This window comes from Vicugna pacos, chromosome 8, assembly GCF_048564905.1.
Source record: "Vicugna pacos chromosome 8, VicPac4, whole genome shotgun sequence".
Lineage (NCBI taxonomy): Eukaryota > Metazoa > Chordata > Mammalia > Artiodactyla > Camelidae > Vicugna > Vicugna pacos.
The window spans coordinates 38,139,533-38,156,782 of record NC_132994.1 but is presented as its reverse complement, the minus strand read 5'-3'; positions in this window follow the sequence as shown (position 1 = coordinate 38,156,782).

Below are 17,250 nucleotides of genomic sequence, written 5' to 3'. Positions count from 1 at the left end.
CCAGAAGCAGGGAGCTTTGATCTCCAACATCCCACACATCAATGATTAATCAGAGTTTGCTGACTGAGTGTATTCCATGAATGGACAAACAGGGCATTAACCACTTTGTCTTGGTTCCATAAAGACTGCTGTGATGTTAGCATGATAGAATCTGAAAAAAATTAAAAAAAAAAACAAAACCCCACATCCATGCTGCTCTCAAGTTAATTTTAAAAGGAAGAGGAAGAAAAAACAACTTAGACAATACTAACCTTCTATGGAAACTATGGAGAAAAATGCTATAACCATGTTACATCACTCCTTTAAGAGAGACTGTGGTGGCACACATGTTTCATTGACATTGGAGTGATTTCTTTCCCTTTACTTTATGTCTCTAGGATAAAAGCTGACACAAGGACCAATATTCCCCAAACTATGTAATTCTGAAGTATCTTAGCTGAATAATCTGTGGCTCCTCCTCAGACTGCAGGCCACCTCCTAAATTTTCAAACACAGAATGTCATCCTTGCTCCTGGGTGTTGCTCTTTTAATTGATACTTTAGAATTATGAGGTTGTAGGCCCTCGTCTTAGAGTTTAGTTTTGAATTTATCATTGTACGACTACTTCAAAAAATCCAAGCTGAAAGAGGTCATATAAATTTAAAAAATGGGCCAAAAACAGGGAATGCACCATAGTTAGACAGGCTCCAGCCTTGTGTTCTTGCCACTTAACAGGGTGATGTTGGGCAAGGGAGTAACCTCTCTGTGAGATAGTTTCCTCATCTGTAAAATGGGGTCATCATTGGTGTCCATCTCTGAAAGTAACTAGGAGGATTACATGAGTTGGTGTACGTAAAGTACTTAGAACAGTGTCTGGCACCTGATAAGTCCCTTATGAGCATTTGCAGTCATCATCATTGTTATTTAGAAACCTATGTGCATACATTGGATCTCAATAAAAGTGCCTTTAATAATTGTTACAGTACTCACTGAAGATGATTCAAAAATAACCCTGTAAAAACATTTCTCCAAGCTCAAACCCTTGTTCAAATAATATTTATTATGTTATTTAATATTCATTACATGATTTCTTATTAAGGATTACATGACCTTAATTTTTAAATAAATTTAATTTTTTTAAATTGAAATATAGTTGATTTGACTCCTTCTTCATAGACGCTCCTGCCTCTGATGATTTTTTTCTTAATTTTTTTTTCTTTTTTAATTTTTTGGGGTGAGAGGTAATCACGTTTATTTATATATTTATTTATTTTTAATGGAGGTACTGGGGATTGAACCCAGGACCTCATGCATGCTAAGCATGCACTCTACCACTGAGTTTTACCTTCCCCCCAACAAATTTGATTTTGAATTTAGTGCCAGAAAAATATTTTCTCTCTTGAAGAACAGATATCTGTTTCTTTAAGATATCAAAAATGATTTACCACTTTTTGCCTTGAGGAAGAATTTGCCAGCAGAGTTCAAGGTTACAACCTTTGGAAGAATCTGAAGTTTAAGTGCCTGTATTGTCAGGATACACATGCTTTTCTGATCAACCAAATAAAAACAGAGTTAAACTTTGTTCACAGAAATTAAGGAGTCTAATCAGGAAAAATGCCTCAAAAATGGTCTCTGGTCTCTGATATCTCAAGAAGAGGTGGGTCGGGGACCACAGTGAACAGAGCCAAGCTTTTTCTCAGAAAATAGCTGCCAACCAAGCATCCCAGAGCAGCCGTGAAGCCCCAGCTTTTGCCACTGCGATGCACTGCGTGCTTGGGTGTTTGATGGTGGAGGGCTGTGCACTGCAGATGCTCCTCACTTTTAACTTAGTGCTGCGGCAAGTACGGGGACAAAGTCTCTTCCACTTAGCCAGTATCCACTGTTTCACTCTCAAAGCCTAGAAACTACCTGCCTCAAGGTGGATTCTCATAGAGTTTGATTCTCATTAACATCTTCCTCTGCCCATAACACATTTATTTCAATATACATAAATATAGTTTGAATGCTACCTGTTTAAGTATCTAATAAAACAAGGAGCCTATTTTCACATGTATAGCACTCTGTGCTAATAAACCAGGACTGAGTGACAATAATGATCAATTTTAAGTGCCTATTTATTGTATAATAATTACTACTATGTGATTGAAATAACTTTGGGAAAGGGAGCAAAGGAGAGAACATACGTGGAATATACATTTTGAAGCACTTCCTTTTAAGAGGAAAAAAAAAATGTCAGAATCTATGCAGTGAGGTTCTTTTGTGAGTCTTTATTTTTTCCTTTGTCCCGTATTTTCTATATTTAATGTTCTTAGGCTACCATTCAGTCTGGACCAAGAGCATTTGTCAACAGTTGAAGTCATTTTCTCTTTGGCCACAGCTGCAGTTTGAGGTTATTCAAGATGACCCCATACTCAAAGGTCAGCAATAAAGTGACCCTTACCATCCAAGAATCTATTCAAACAACTAATATGCATGTTAAGTGGAAACCAGGACAGATGGCAATATCAGCCACAGAGAAGTTCTTTGTCATTGTTGGAGACTGGTATTCAGTCCTAGTCAAGATGGTACACTAGTTCCAAAAAGGTATCTTCACAATAGCTATGTTCTAAGAGAAAAAAGCTCCACACATGGCCTTACAATTAAGATGACAAAGAATATGTAAGACCTTATAATATTTGGAGACATTTGCATAGGACCAATCCAGAGAATTTGCTTAATTGGTGGAGACTTAGCTACATGAGAAGGATGAAAAGACTTACACATGGTGATGGTTGTTAGGGACCCTCTAAGTGCCAAGCACTGTGCTCTCTGATGAGCATGCCATGCTGAGCAGGGTTCTGAGCCCCTAATGAGATGACTGAAAAAGGATTCTTTGAAAGGCACACACTTATAAGGACAAAAGCATGGGATAAGAGACAATAGCAACAAATCATTTAAGCTAAAGAACAGATGTAGACATGGAAACTGGTTTAGCAAACCCCAAGATGCTGAATCTTAAAACCAGCAGTGGGCAAAGTCTACATGTAATGCGGTTTCTACCAAAACACTCCCCAAATGCTCAAGAAATGACCACAGCCTGTACCTCTAGAACTGGGGACTAAACATGAGCTTAATAACAGGAAGACTGATCAAGAGCAACTAAACACCCTCCAGATCCCCTCACTCATCCATACAGCCGGGAGATTGACATTTTATTCCATAATTAGGTCAAAACAGAGTTAGTGGACTTGAGAACATCAAGGGGAAGAAAGAACAGGACTACCACACTAAAAATAACGAATTTAAGTAACAGTTTATATATGGAGTGTTGAGACCCACAACCTCCTTCCTCATTGGACTCAGAGAATCCTGACAGTCAGAATTCTCCAGGAAGGATATTCCAAGGGTTTGGGGGGAATTTGATTAATCCAGAAATGAAAAATCAAAGGATACAAAGATCAGGGATTTCTTGGAGAAACAGCCTAGCCAGATCCCCCGGGAGTAAAGAGCACAACTGACCCATTTCTTGCAGGTTCACAAGCTCCTGGCTAGTAAATCTAAGTAGACAATGATGGGTCAACACATGTTTAAGGAAGGCGTCTGATTGGATGTGTAGATCAAAAACAGAAAGCCATACCTTTTAGCAAATAGAGACTATATGGAGACAGAAGACAAGAGTTCGTCTCAGTGGAACCAGAAGAGTGTGCTACAGAAAAGAGAGATGTCCAGAGAACAAAAGAAAAATATGCCTGGAAATTAATATTATAATAGCAGAAATTTAAATACTAAATAAAAGGCTTGGAAGATAAAGTTATCCTAGAAAATATAGCAAAAAGACAGACATGGAAAGTGGGAGAAGATTTTTAAATTTTAAAGCTCCTACTTCTGAATAATAAGAATTCCCCAGTATGAGAATTTTTTTTTTTAATGGAAGGGAAGAATCATCAAAGAAATACTCTCAGAATTAAACATGAGTTTCTCCACTGAGGGGGCCATGAAGTGCCCAGCACAGTGAATAAAAATAAAGTAGGTTCATTAGGAAATTTTACAACTCTTGGGACAAAGAAGAATCCTAGTTCCAGAAAAAATGCCGCCTTCATAGATTGGATAAAGAATCAAAATAGCATTAGACCTCTCCACAGCAATACTGGGTGACTGATAAGCACCTTCAGAATCCCGGAGGAACAGTATTTCTGATCTAGAATCTAAGCCAACTAGCACTTGATTATTTGTGAGGAGAGACATACCTGACAACGTCATATTTCAGATATACAAGATTCAGAAAATTCTAACTCATGTGTACTCTTTCTCAAGAAGCCTTTGAAGGGTGTACTTCACCAAAGAAGAAAGAAAGCTGAAAAAGTAGAATATTTAGGATTTATGGAATCAGAAAACATAAGATACAATCTAAGGAAAAGCATTGGGAATTTCAGGATGACATCTGTGCAGCAACTAGTTTAGAATGGAACCAGGCAGAAGGCTCCGAAGAGATTCCTCCCAAAGAAGGAAATTGACAGAATACCTAATGTATTTATATGTACTGACAGATTTTCCCAATTAGGAAAGGGCTAGGATTGAAAGAATTATAAACTACTGAAAATAAACTAAACAAGATAATTATTAACTATGGGAGAAAGAATTTGTGCAAAAAGGGGCACAATCGTAGTATATTACATGCCTTAGCTGAGAATGGCACCCGTAGTAATAATGTATTAATGATGGTCATAATAATAACTATTGATCTGTTGGGAGAATGAGATGACAGAAAGTGTTTGTGTGGTAAGTATAGTGGGGGAGTGAAAGAGAACTAAATAAAGCCTTCTCTTCTAAGAGGGAAATCAGTATTGAACTAAAAATTCAAGGAAAAGTAATATAAGCACGATATTTACCAAAATGATCAAAAATGCCATAATATTCAGCTAGAAGAATTGAAAGTAAGTGCTCCTGGGGAGCTGAAAATGGTGCTGGAGTGGGCAGGGAGCTGCTGTTTTCCCTGATAAGCCCCGTAGCACTGTCTCTTTAAGACATGTTCATTTGTTTCCTTGAAAAAATAAAAAACCAAATTGAAAAAAATAAGAAACCTAGCCCAGTCTTGGTTGTCTTGGAGTTTATATCCTAAGGAGGGAGACAGATATGATACAATTACACAGGCATGTAGCTAACTGCCAACCTACTAAAGGCTATCACGGAAGTTTCTTGTTTAATCTTGTATAAACCCGTATGAAAAGAGTTGTGGCTTCATGTAGCAGGGGGAACCAGTCAATCTTTCCTGAGAGAGTGACAATGTTGACACTTTGTGTGGTAGGTGCCAATCCCAAGTAGTTGGCAAACAATCCTTATAAAGTAGTAAACTTCAGGGAAGAGTAAGGGACCATCAAATGTGGCTTCTGTTGGGCTGGAGGGACTAACTGCAGGAGGCCACCTGGAGCATTCTGTTTAATAACAAGGTGAGACACGGTAACCATATGTGGGATAATATTCACTTGGAATAACCTTTACCATCTAATATGTTGATGGAGATGAATTCTTTTGGCTTTAGTAATATGAACCACCGCCTGGAGTCACAGGCTGGGAAGACACAGAAGGACCTCAGAGCTCATGTGTTCTCACCCTCTTTGGGCAGGAGTCTGCCCGAAGTCTCAGAGCTATTTAATGCTAGTGCCAAAGCAAGAGCTCAGATCTCCAAGTTCCTTATCTAGAACTCTTCTCTACAATTATAGAGAAATATGTAGCTTGGTCTTTTAGAGAAACTGAAATTAAACTAAACTAATTATCACAGTGTTGCCCAACAACAGAACTTTATTTTCTTTGTTCAGTGATGAAAGAAAATATTGCAGAAAAGAATTACTTTTCTACTTGAATTTTTCATTATTGTCTAAATTTAGTACCTGATGGAAGCTAAGTATGATCAATCTCTTCTTTATAAAATAATTTATATTTCAAATTCATGATTATGTGAAAATCTAAGAAATTCCCCTATAAATACTGCACTATGTATGACTTACACACATTCTCACTCTGTTTTAAATAATGGCTTTGCATTTACTGTGGACACATATTTTAATAGTTTTAATCACATTAAAAAACATACTGTTGTATCTTAAAATGTAATTATGCTAATGAAACATATGAAGAAATATCTCCCTTCCAGAGGAGCTTTGCAATTCAAGATGTGTATATAACACACACACACACACACACACAAACACAATTAGACTTCCTGGGGTTCCCTGAAGACAGAACGTTCTTAAGTCAGGAGATCTATTTTTGTCAAAACAAGATGTTCACACTGCTGCGCCAGAACTTTTTGATGTTTTATCAAATCTACAACAGCATTTTGGAATTTTGGTGCAGGTCATGATGCCATGTACTTGTATTCTTACACAAGACTCACTGTCACCCCAATCACAGCTTACTACAAGTTCAGAAAATAAGGCTATTTTTACTAAAGAGAGACTGCTAATAGGTTTCTTTTTTTTCTGTAGTGAGAATGCTTTGTAATAACTAGGTCAGAATATGATTTCTGATTCTCAGATCCTTCTGTGACAGTTGCAAGAAATACTTAGATTATCTCAAGGAGTAATTTAGAGTTGTTTTAACTCTCTGGTCATTGTCCAATCAGAACAGGGATTTTCAAAGTTACATATAGGAAAGCAGCACATAGATGTGAAGACCACTGCAAACTGTATTAGGCCACATGATACTTACAAAACTTCCCTTGGGTAATCAGGAGGTATCTATGGTTTGACAGACTTTGGACAACACTAATTTTTTTAAATACATGTTTTATGACTTTCACCGTGTTCTCCAGGTCACACAGATAGAAAGGAGGTTAGCAACTAAGGTGTATGACCCCTGATGCTTTGGGCTTAAACTGGAATAACTTCTTTATCTACCTTCTACATGTTGCAAGAGTTTAAGTAAGTTACTTAACTACCTTATTTTAATTCTGGTACTTCACAACTAATCCTAAAATGGAGGTAATAATGCATTTATCACATAGCCATTGTGAGAATTAAATGATTAAATGATTAGTGTAAAAAATAAACAGAAGCCTCAAGTAAGTAGAATTGGGAGACCAGAAGGGGGAGTTCTCACACCTTGCAACAAGAGCAGAGCCCAACAGGAAGAAGATAGAATCCTCTTTCCCACCAAGGACTCAGCCAATGAAAAGCCAAGGATTCTTTATTTCCTGTCATCATCCCAACTTCCTTTCCTCCTCTCTAAAAGTGTTCTCCTTCCATCGCTGAGGAGGGTACTTGCACACGGCTCACTGTGGTTGCAGACCCTGGATTACAATTCTCAGCTGATCCTGAATAAGCCCATCTTTGCAGGAGAAATAAATATCTGGCAGCCTATTTGTTTCAGGCCAACATTAGTATCCAGCACAGTGTCTGGCACATGCTAACATCTCAGTGAATTGATAACTACATGCAGTAGCCAGTCAGAGAACTCTGGGTCTGAGCTAGTCAACATTCATTTATTCATATCCCAAATATTTATTGCATACTCACTCTCTGCCAGGCCAGGCTTTAGGTGCTAGAGATAAATCAGTGAGCAAACCATAAACAAAACAGAACAAAATCTACCTTCACGGAGCTTACATTCTAGAGAGTAAATGAGTCTAATGATGAGAACCCGGGGTTGGCAGGCTCCTGAGTCCCCAGCCACATCCCACATCCAAAAGGTCTTGTTCTGGGCAACTCACACAGTCCCTGGGAATGGCTAAATATATGTAAAAAGAAGCAGAATGTATGCTGTCAAATAGCTTGTCACGTACATGGTACATATTGCTCATTTCTTTTTAAAAAATGCACGAACGACTCTTGTCTGGTATGGCATTTTGTAAAAAGCTACTCATTACCCTTATTCTCTAAGAGCCTTTCTTCTCCTTATCTCTCCCCTCTAGAAAGACAGGCTGGGGTGTGTATGTGTGTGTGTGTGTGTGTGTGTGTGCGCATGTGCATATATGTATATATACAGGCAGCTTTCTTATCCTAAAAAGAAGTATTTTACCTTGATCCATCCATTGTCCCGTATGTAATGTTTTATTTGCTTTCCTGAATCTTGTCTCTGAAAAATTCCAGCCTGACAAAAAGGAAAATAGATCTTAAAACAAGTTGGGAAATTACAGCTTCACAACGATCCCATTCTGAAAGGGGCCCTCTCCAGGTGCCAGCCTCTTTGCTTAGCGTCTGTGGAAATCTGTACAGGACAGTCTGGTAAACTCCTAGTGTCTGAAGGTGATATGTGTTCTCACTTTTCCAGTCACTGTTCCTCTTTCCTTTTGATTCAGAAGGCAAGCTAAAATGGGTGGACTCCTGCTGCATAAATAATTGCAGAGTAGATGTTTGGTTTGGTGGCCACTCGCCATGTTATTTGTTGTGCTTGTTTATTCTTTGGGTGGCCATTTACCATGCTGTTTGTCGTGTTTGCCACCCATAGGCAGGACTGACTGGTAATGGATTTGGTTACAATTAATAAACCATTTTTCACATCTAAAAATCCACTCTCCAAGGCACATCTCTGCAGTAACAGTGTAGCAAAATAGGTTGTTCTTCAGTTGCTTTGGAAATATACCCTATTTTCTTTTATAATTTTGAGGCAGCCTGCGTTCATGTATATACAATTCAAACTCAAAACAGCTAAGAGAAGCACTGGTATCAGCTGCCTATCACTGTATGCTGAAATAAAAGATGGGAGAAAGTAAGAGTAAGTGTTTTGGCAAAACTTCAGTGCATGTGCAATTGTGGTAAATAATTAACCACTAGAAACAATGCTGAAAGCAAATTGGATGTATTCCAATTTTTTTTTCCTGTTTAAACGAAATTTGGGGCTTTTTTCTTCCCATACAAATGCATAAATGCACCAGTTTTGCCCAGCTACAGAAAAATATTCTTATCTCATTAAATTTCCTTCTTTTGGTTTATCATCTGTATCATGGAAAAGTATGATTTTACAAAGTTGGTTGCCTTTAGTGCACATTTATAAATTAAGAATGCCAAATAAGTACAGCCTTTCAAACAGCAAATAAGCTCTTACAAAGAGAAATTCTTCTTTTATAACTAGAACACCTCTCACAGGACCAAGTCCTTTGTTAGTAAGATAAATCCTACAACTGGATTTCAGAGTAAAGACTCCAGTGTTTGTTTTCATTCTTGTGAAACCAATAAAATGCTGACAAAGAATGCTATAATGTGCCACCGAAGTTTAGAAATAAGGTGCATTTAAGAATGCTCTTTATTGCCTTTTGAGGGCTGGATAATGCTGCTCTTAGCTGAGCTACTGTAGAGCATGCTGCTTTACAGAACAGCAGCCGAGACAGTTAGATCCATTTGAGCCCCACCTGAGCATTATATACACTCTTTAAAAATGTCAACATTTTAGGAATATTGGAGTGATTATAATACCATGTCATTATGTTCCCATAGGCTTAAGTCTGAAATACACTGAGTTTAAAAGAATAAAATGGTATGTTTTCCCTTGCCTTTCACATCATTTTATTTCCTATAAAATTGCAACCACATGTCAAAAGGCCCAGCTATTTCAAGTGTTATTCTTTTAGATAATAAATGTAAACATTATTTTGATCCATACTTGCTCCCTTGAATCTGAATGTGAAAATCTGTAATACTTAGTATTCAAACTACAGCTGAATTGCAGCCCAGTTCAGAGGACAGAAGGGGGATGGGTGAGGAAAATACGACATAACTTTCAACTCCTGGTGAAAAGCCTCCTTGGTGGTGAGGGAAATGTAGACGTACACAGGTGACTGAAACAAGAAATGGGAAGGACTTTGTCACTAAATCACAGAGCAGAAGAAGACTTTCCAGCAGGATTCTCTGCTGTGGCTGCACAACAGAATCCTCGTGGAGCACACCCATTCTTGAGAGTGATGGGCATGGAAGTTAACATGAATGGCAGAACAGAATCGGTATGCAGGACATAAAAATAGATTTATAACCCAGAGCCTTTCTCTGTGCTTTAAAAAAAAAAAACCTGTACATGTTCAATAATTACACCTTTCTTGGTTTTGGTGGGTGGCGTGGGGTAAGGATGTCGATTTTTTGTCATTTACCCGCATTAGGCATCCAATAAATGCTTTGTTGCCCATCAGACTCCATTTCCAGGCTGCCGCCCTGCGGAGTTTAGCTGAATGATGTCTATACCTGGGAGTAGGCGGTGTGCATGTATATATAACACTCTGTGTGAATGAAAAGCAAGACTGGTTTTTTCAGAAATGTTCTCTCAATTCTGATGAAAGTGAAAATAAACCCTGTAAGTTTCTGCAAATGCTACAAGTGGCTTTTTCTTGCAACATACCCATTTATATTTTCAACAGCTGTTGTTGGTCTTTCTTGAAAAAGTTCCTCATTCACCACATTGCAACCACAGATCATTTATGTATAATTTGGTAGATGATAGACATTTGAAATTAACTGTGACAGGTGTTTTCATATTGTTTCCACTGATTCGATAAAAAGCAGAGAGCCAGAAAACAGCGTGAAGAACTTAAATTCCTCAGAATCAATCTGAAGCACCCTTTTGAAAAAATTGCTATAAAGCAGCATTTTAGAATGAGGTGAGTTTGGTGTGAACAGTCTTTGAGATGAAAATACAGTTCAGGAAAACAAATGTATTTCTTCAGTGGGGACTATAGACACTGTGCTTTAATTTATTTATCATTATTACTGTTTTTGAAATTATTTTCTGCCATCTTCCACGTAATGGCCCCAGGAGGCCCAGAAGAGAGCCAGTGAAAACAACTCCGTTTGTGTTCCTGGTGAGCTATTTCAATATATTTCAAAATAAGGAATAAGAGTTTACTAAAGAGATGAAGAAATACTGATGGCCGAAGACTAAAAAAGTAGTCTTTTTTATACACAACGGCCCATCCGTGCTGGTGTTAATCTGTAAAGCAAGTCACAGCTCTGTTAAGTAATTTATGTGGGAATAAAAATTGTTTCTATATTACTTTTGCTGTGGAAGATAGCATTCCATAAGCTAACCACATTTTTAATCTTGACTTAAGAAAAGTACTGCCATGGCAATTTTTAAGAGTTCCACTTATCTTTTTCCAAGTTGTTCCTGCTCTTCCTTCTGTGTCCTTCCTCTCGTACCCACCCTCCCCCACCCAGCTCCGTCCACCCTCCCCGACAGCCAACGGCATTTGTGAAACACAGAAGCAGTTATGTCGTGCTGTTGTTTTGGGTATTCTTAATAAATGCCTCCTGTATTTCAGAGGTGATCTAAGGAGGTCAGCTAATACAATTTCACTTTGATTACTTATTTGAATTTCAGATGCAAAGAACTCTGAACCAATTCCCTGAATTTGTCATAATCATAATTTAGTTATCCACATCTGCTTCATTAGATTTAAGGTCTTTCAAGAGCATATTGATTATTATAGCTCTTGATTATCTAATAACAATATTCATAAGATGCTCTCTTCTCCAACTCCATTTCCCTTACTCACTAATGGGTATCAGTCTCAAATTTTCTTTCTTCCTTCCCAGTTGCAGCATCCCCTTAAGAGTTATCAGATTATAATAACAGAGTGAAAGTAAAGCAAGAACTTCACTTTACCTCCTTTAGATGTTACACGTTAATCTCCATAAATCTTTACTAACTCCTTTCCATCTATCCTGGTTGTTACCATTAGAAGTCTGTATCTTAAACTCAGATTCAAGAATGGCATTCCGAGTTTAACATTCTTCGATGTCTATTGCCCACTTCGCACTTTCTTTATGGAGAAAGGCGGTATGAGAAAGCTCTTGAACTAAAATGTGAAACTTGTTCCGGCTAAATGAAATAATCAATGGGAGCATAAACATTACTACATGCCAACTCAAGAAGTTAATATACTTGGTAAAAGTGGGTACATTTAATAGTTTGTATTATCACCAAAAGGAAAAAAGTCATTGGTCACATATGAACACATTCAAATGACTCCTAGTCTACTTGACGAAGTGTCTGAGAGCATCCAGAATATTCCAAGCACTTGTCTAAGCAGTAGAGATTTCACAGTAAATAAGACAGGCATGGTCTTAGCCTTCATGGAGTTTACAGCCTGCAAGGAAAGAGACAATGGCACCATTAGATGACAGGGCCTTGGACTGGGTTCTACTGAGTTCTACAGGACACCTAGAGAGAGAACTGGCAGGGAAGTGACACCCATGCTGAGGTTGAAAAGAGGAGGAGAAATTAACCAGGCAGATTGGGAGAGTGATCTAGGCAGAGGACCAAGAACCTGACATACCCAATGAACTGGCAGGAGCTCTGGGTGAATGAATGAGCAAAGGCAGGGTGGAGTGGAGACAGATGAGACTGGAGGACCATCAGGACCTCATCTTGCAGAGTCACAGTCAGAGGGACACAGGATAGAGAGCACTTTGCTGACCTGAGGTACCTGATATCCAAGTGAGGCTGCCCGTAGGCAGAGCCTGCATTGTCAAAAACATGAAGGGCAATTTGATTTTGAAATTTATAATCTAGTAGGTGACTTGTAAGTATAATTAAGAAGCAGCTAAATCTCTTGAGATTTCCTGGCTAGTTTTCTAGAAAGTCCTTCAACATATCTCCTGCTACTTACTTACATTTCACGGAATGCTAAGTCTGTAGCTCTTTTTCTCCACAAATGTCAGAATTCTATGCTTAAAACATATTTTATTAATGAATTAAAGTTTCCCTATTTTAATTACTCATCTTTAATTTCTCTGCACCTTTTTCAGCCTGATGTTGATATAATTTAAAATGTTGTGGCTCCACCTTGGAGAAGTACAAAGCAGGAAATATGACAGTCTATAGCATTACACTGACAGTCCAGTCTGCGGGAGTTTAATTCCCCATGCTTGTCAAAAGTTGTTAAAACATCGTTTGCCTTTTTTGAATATAAAATGTGGGCAGACATGCACTAATATATCAAAAAATGACACTTTGTCAAAGAGGGCTTTCATGGGAAAATGTTCTGAATAAAATGTTTTCTTTTTAAAAGAACCTGACCTGTTTAACATTCCAAAGCAAGCACAAAAGAACACAAAATGCCTGAACTTCCTGCCAGTCACAGCAGTCAGTTCCATTTACTCTTTAATACTTTTTTTTTCATTCCAAAAATTGTTCTCCCAAAAGAATGATCAGTTTTATTCCATGATAACCCTGGTTTGAAGTAAAATGAAAGTAGCTCTGACCCTCCTCAAAAAGGATTCTTTCCAGACTTACTAGCACTTCTAATAGTGGGAGGATGATGCGGTTGGCTATGTCTACCGTTAGACTCAATGTAATTATACGTGAAGCAACAACTCTTTATCTATCAGGAACACTTGCTGTGGCTAACTGCTTTTCACTGCCTGGTAGATGAAATACAGAATTAAAATCTCAAACTAGTTTCTCAATTTTTTTTCCCCCAGTCATTTAAAAATCTTTTAGCCTAGGGGAAGATGGTAGCCAGAAAAGAACAGAAAGCAGATGGTGTTTAAAGGCCTTAGCAAGATTAACAAAAGCAGATGTACCTTCTTGTTCTTCAAATAGTCCCTCTTTATTACCATTATTTTGTGACTGTTCCAATCCTTTGGACCTTCAGAGGATGTCCAGAGTTAAGATAGTGGTTGACAGTTGACATGTTAAATGGAAAATGAATGGATAATTGGCTTTGATCACAGTCTCATATTGCCTTATCTAGACAGGAGGGATATTTGTATGTGTTACCCATATTCTTTGCAGAGAATGCACCCGAGTCTAACTCTTGAGTAGTAACATCATTCATTGTTTAGGGAACCAGGGAAAAGGGGCTGAAAGAAACGGAAGCAGATGGCAGTTGAGGTAATTGAGATACAATATAGCTTGAAGGCATCCTGGAATGCCACATAATTGTACTAGTGTGAACAGAAGAGAAATATTCTACTTCACTTGATGTGTAAGCTGAGTCAGATTTTATAGCTTGCCCTGAATCAAAATTCCTATAAGATGGGGAGGGGGAGGGTGCAAACAGTTTGAGATAATGGTAGAGAATGGTAGGAACGATTCCCCCAACTGTAAGTGTTCATCAGAGAGAAGGCCCAGGTTTTAATAAAATGTTAGAAAATTCTGCATACATTGATATGGGAAGATACTAATATTGGGAGCAACAGATCTGGATTATGAATAACCAAGCCAAATGTGTTACCTTCACCTTTTAATTAACTCACCCTATCATTGCAAGGGGGAAGTATTTTGCTGTGGTAGTGGTGGTGATTGTAAGCATCTCACAATTGAGAATGGCTTCCTTGAACCTCTGATGGAGAGCTGGGGACAGGAAATGAAGCTTCACATCCTGCCTCCATGACTTACTAAATTATGTGACCCTGGACAAGTGTCTTAGCCTCCCCAAGCCTCACTTTGTTCATCTGTAAAATGGGCCTAATAATATCACCCCCATTAGGCATTTAGTTTAGTGCCCAATATGTTTTCAGGATATAATAAGTAATAGTAATATCATTAAATATAAATATATATGCATAGTTTAGCAGTTTTGCCCACCAAGCAAACCAAGGACCGTAGGATATTCAAGGATGCAGTTTCTCACTGTACCAGGAAACCCACTCCACATGGCTATTGTGAGTGTTTTAGAATATCCTCTTCTTCTGTAGACCTGGAATAATTTTTCTGCATTACCCTCCACTCTCTTTTGGTTCATATGTATATGTAGACCATGTTGTTCATTTAAATAGAAGTTAAAATAAGAATGTTTCCTTGAAAAAACACTTTCTGGTTACATTATCAGACTGACACAAAGGAAGTTTTGTTAAACTGATTGTTACATACTTACAAATCATCTGCTAAAAATGGTTCCTCCTAAATGTATTAAGGCCAAAATTAATTTATAAAATTTAGATCCCTTTCAAAGTTTAAATAATCATATCCTATCTATAGACCACTTTTGCCTATGAGGTTAAAGTATATATCATATGTATAAAGTATACATCAATGGTATGTTAATATTTGATTCTACTACATGTTAGTCATGCCAAAGACCCCACAGTCATTCATACCTAATATAAATGGCTCACTCTGGGTTCACAACTGAAACCAACAAAAGATGCAAACTGATTGTGATTTATTTTAATATTAAAATCTTACAGTACTTTTTGAGCTATTTTATAAAATAATTAATTTTAAAATGGATGAGGTAGTAACTTTGAGGTTTAGCTAATTATCTTTAAATTAAATATAAGCATTTAAAATAACCATTTTAATTAAATGCAAGACTCGGGCAACTAATCATTAAAAGTGGAATTGTTAATTTGATATTTATCACTCTGAAACCACTTGTACCACATTTCTAGTGAATTCTTTCCTCTACTTAAATGAAAGACAAAATGTATCTCCCCAAAGTGGCTGCTAATAAAAGATAACCCTTTCTTGGGTCATGGTTGCCAATTTGATATTGAATCAGAGCAAAAATAGCTACATACATATAAAACTGTAGCTACTACTTGCTAAACTATTTTCAACTTGACTTATATTTAGTTCTATAAATGCCTAAGAAAAATCCTAACAATTGTAATAGCATTTATTACTGCACAACAAAATGGACATATTTTGTAAAAACAAATTTATGATTTTTATAGAGGAAACTCTGGGGTTTAAATAATTTTGTGATTTAATTTTTTAATTAAAATGCTATATTGCAATTTCAAGAATAATGAGGAATTACACTTTGAACAGCTTCATTTTATAAATATTTATACATCAACTTTTCTATTTGTAAGAATTTACAAATATATTGGTATATTCAAATTTGTATATAAAACTTTGTGTTTGTTTAAAGAAATCACTGGCTAGTTCTTTTTCTTATGTCTGTATTTTTTTATTAAAGTATAGTTGATTTACAACATTATATTAGTTTCAGGCATACAACACAGTGATTCAATATTTTTATAGCTCATACTCTATTTAAAGTTACCATAAAATATTGGCCATATTCTCTGCACTGTACAATATACCATTGTGTCTTATTTATTTTATACATAGTAGTTTATACCTCTTAATGCCTTACACCTATCTTACCCTCTCACCATCCCTCTCTCCACTGGTAACCGCTAATTTGTTCTCTGTATCTGTGAGTCTATTTCTGTTTTGTTGTATTCATTTGTTTTATTTTTTAGATTCCACATATAAATGATATCATACAGTATTTGTCTTTCTCTGTCTGACTTTATTTCACTAAGCATAATGCCCTCCAGGTCCATCCATGTTGTTGTAAAAGGCAAAATTTCATTTTCTTTTTTATGGTTGAGCAATATTTATTTATATATGTATACATGTATGTATACGTGTGTGTGTGTATATGTGTGTGTGTATGTGTGTATATATACATATACATATATATATGTGTGTGTGTATATATATATACACCTTCTTTAGCCCGTTGTCTGCTGATAAACACTTAGGTTGCTTCCATACCTTGCTATTGTCAGTTAGTGCTGCTATAAACATTAGGGTGCAGATATCTCTTCGAACTAGCATTTCTATTTTCTTCAGATATATATCCAGGAGTGGAGTTGCTGGATCATATGGTACTTCTGTTTTTAGTTTTTTGAGGAACCTCCATACTATTTTCCATAATGGCTGCTTGGGTTTACATTCCCACCAACAGTTTACTAATGTTCCCTTTTCTCTGCATTGGCTAGTTCTTATTGTACAATGTAACTATCATTTAGCACATTTACACTGACACATGGTAAGTGCTTAATAAATGTTTGTAAATTGAGTGAATAAATATATTGACACATTTTATAAATATCTTTTAAAAGATTCTCCTTTAAAACCATTTATTGCTATATATTACCTTCTACTTTAACCTCCTGAATTAGAATCACTGATAAAGCTGAAGTGCATCTACGTACATCTTTGAAGGCAGTGTATTTTCTGTTATCTATTGCTTTTCTGTGTCCTGGAATTAGCACAAATGTTAAGAATATAAAAGAGAGCAGGGCCTCTGCTGGCCGAGAGGGTGATTTAAAGGCAAGTTCAGTTGTTTTGTTTCTTGTACTAAAGACATGCAATTACTGCTTGTCACATTTTTCTTCTGTTGTAAAAACTGAACTAATTGAAGGTATTACCCTTTGGGGACGAGTTCTACAGTGTAATGAATGTTGAGTGCCCTCTTGAGTTTATCATTTTAATTATTCATAATTATAATGATTTATGTTTATTTGGGAACTTCAGAAATAATTCTAGTTTGTCAAACAAATTGAGAAGCAGAGTAGTTGCAACTTTGTTTTGTTTTATTTTATACTGAGGTCTCAGCATGCC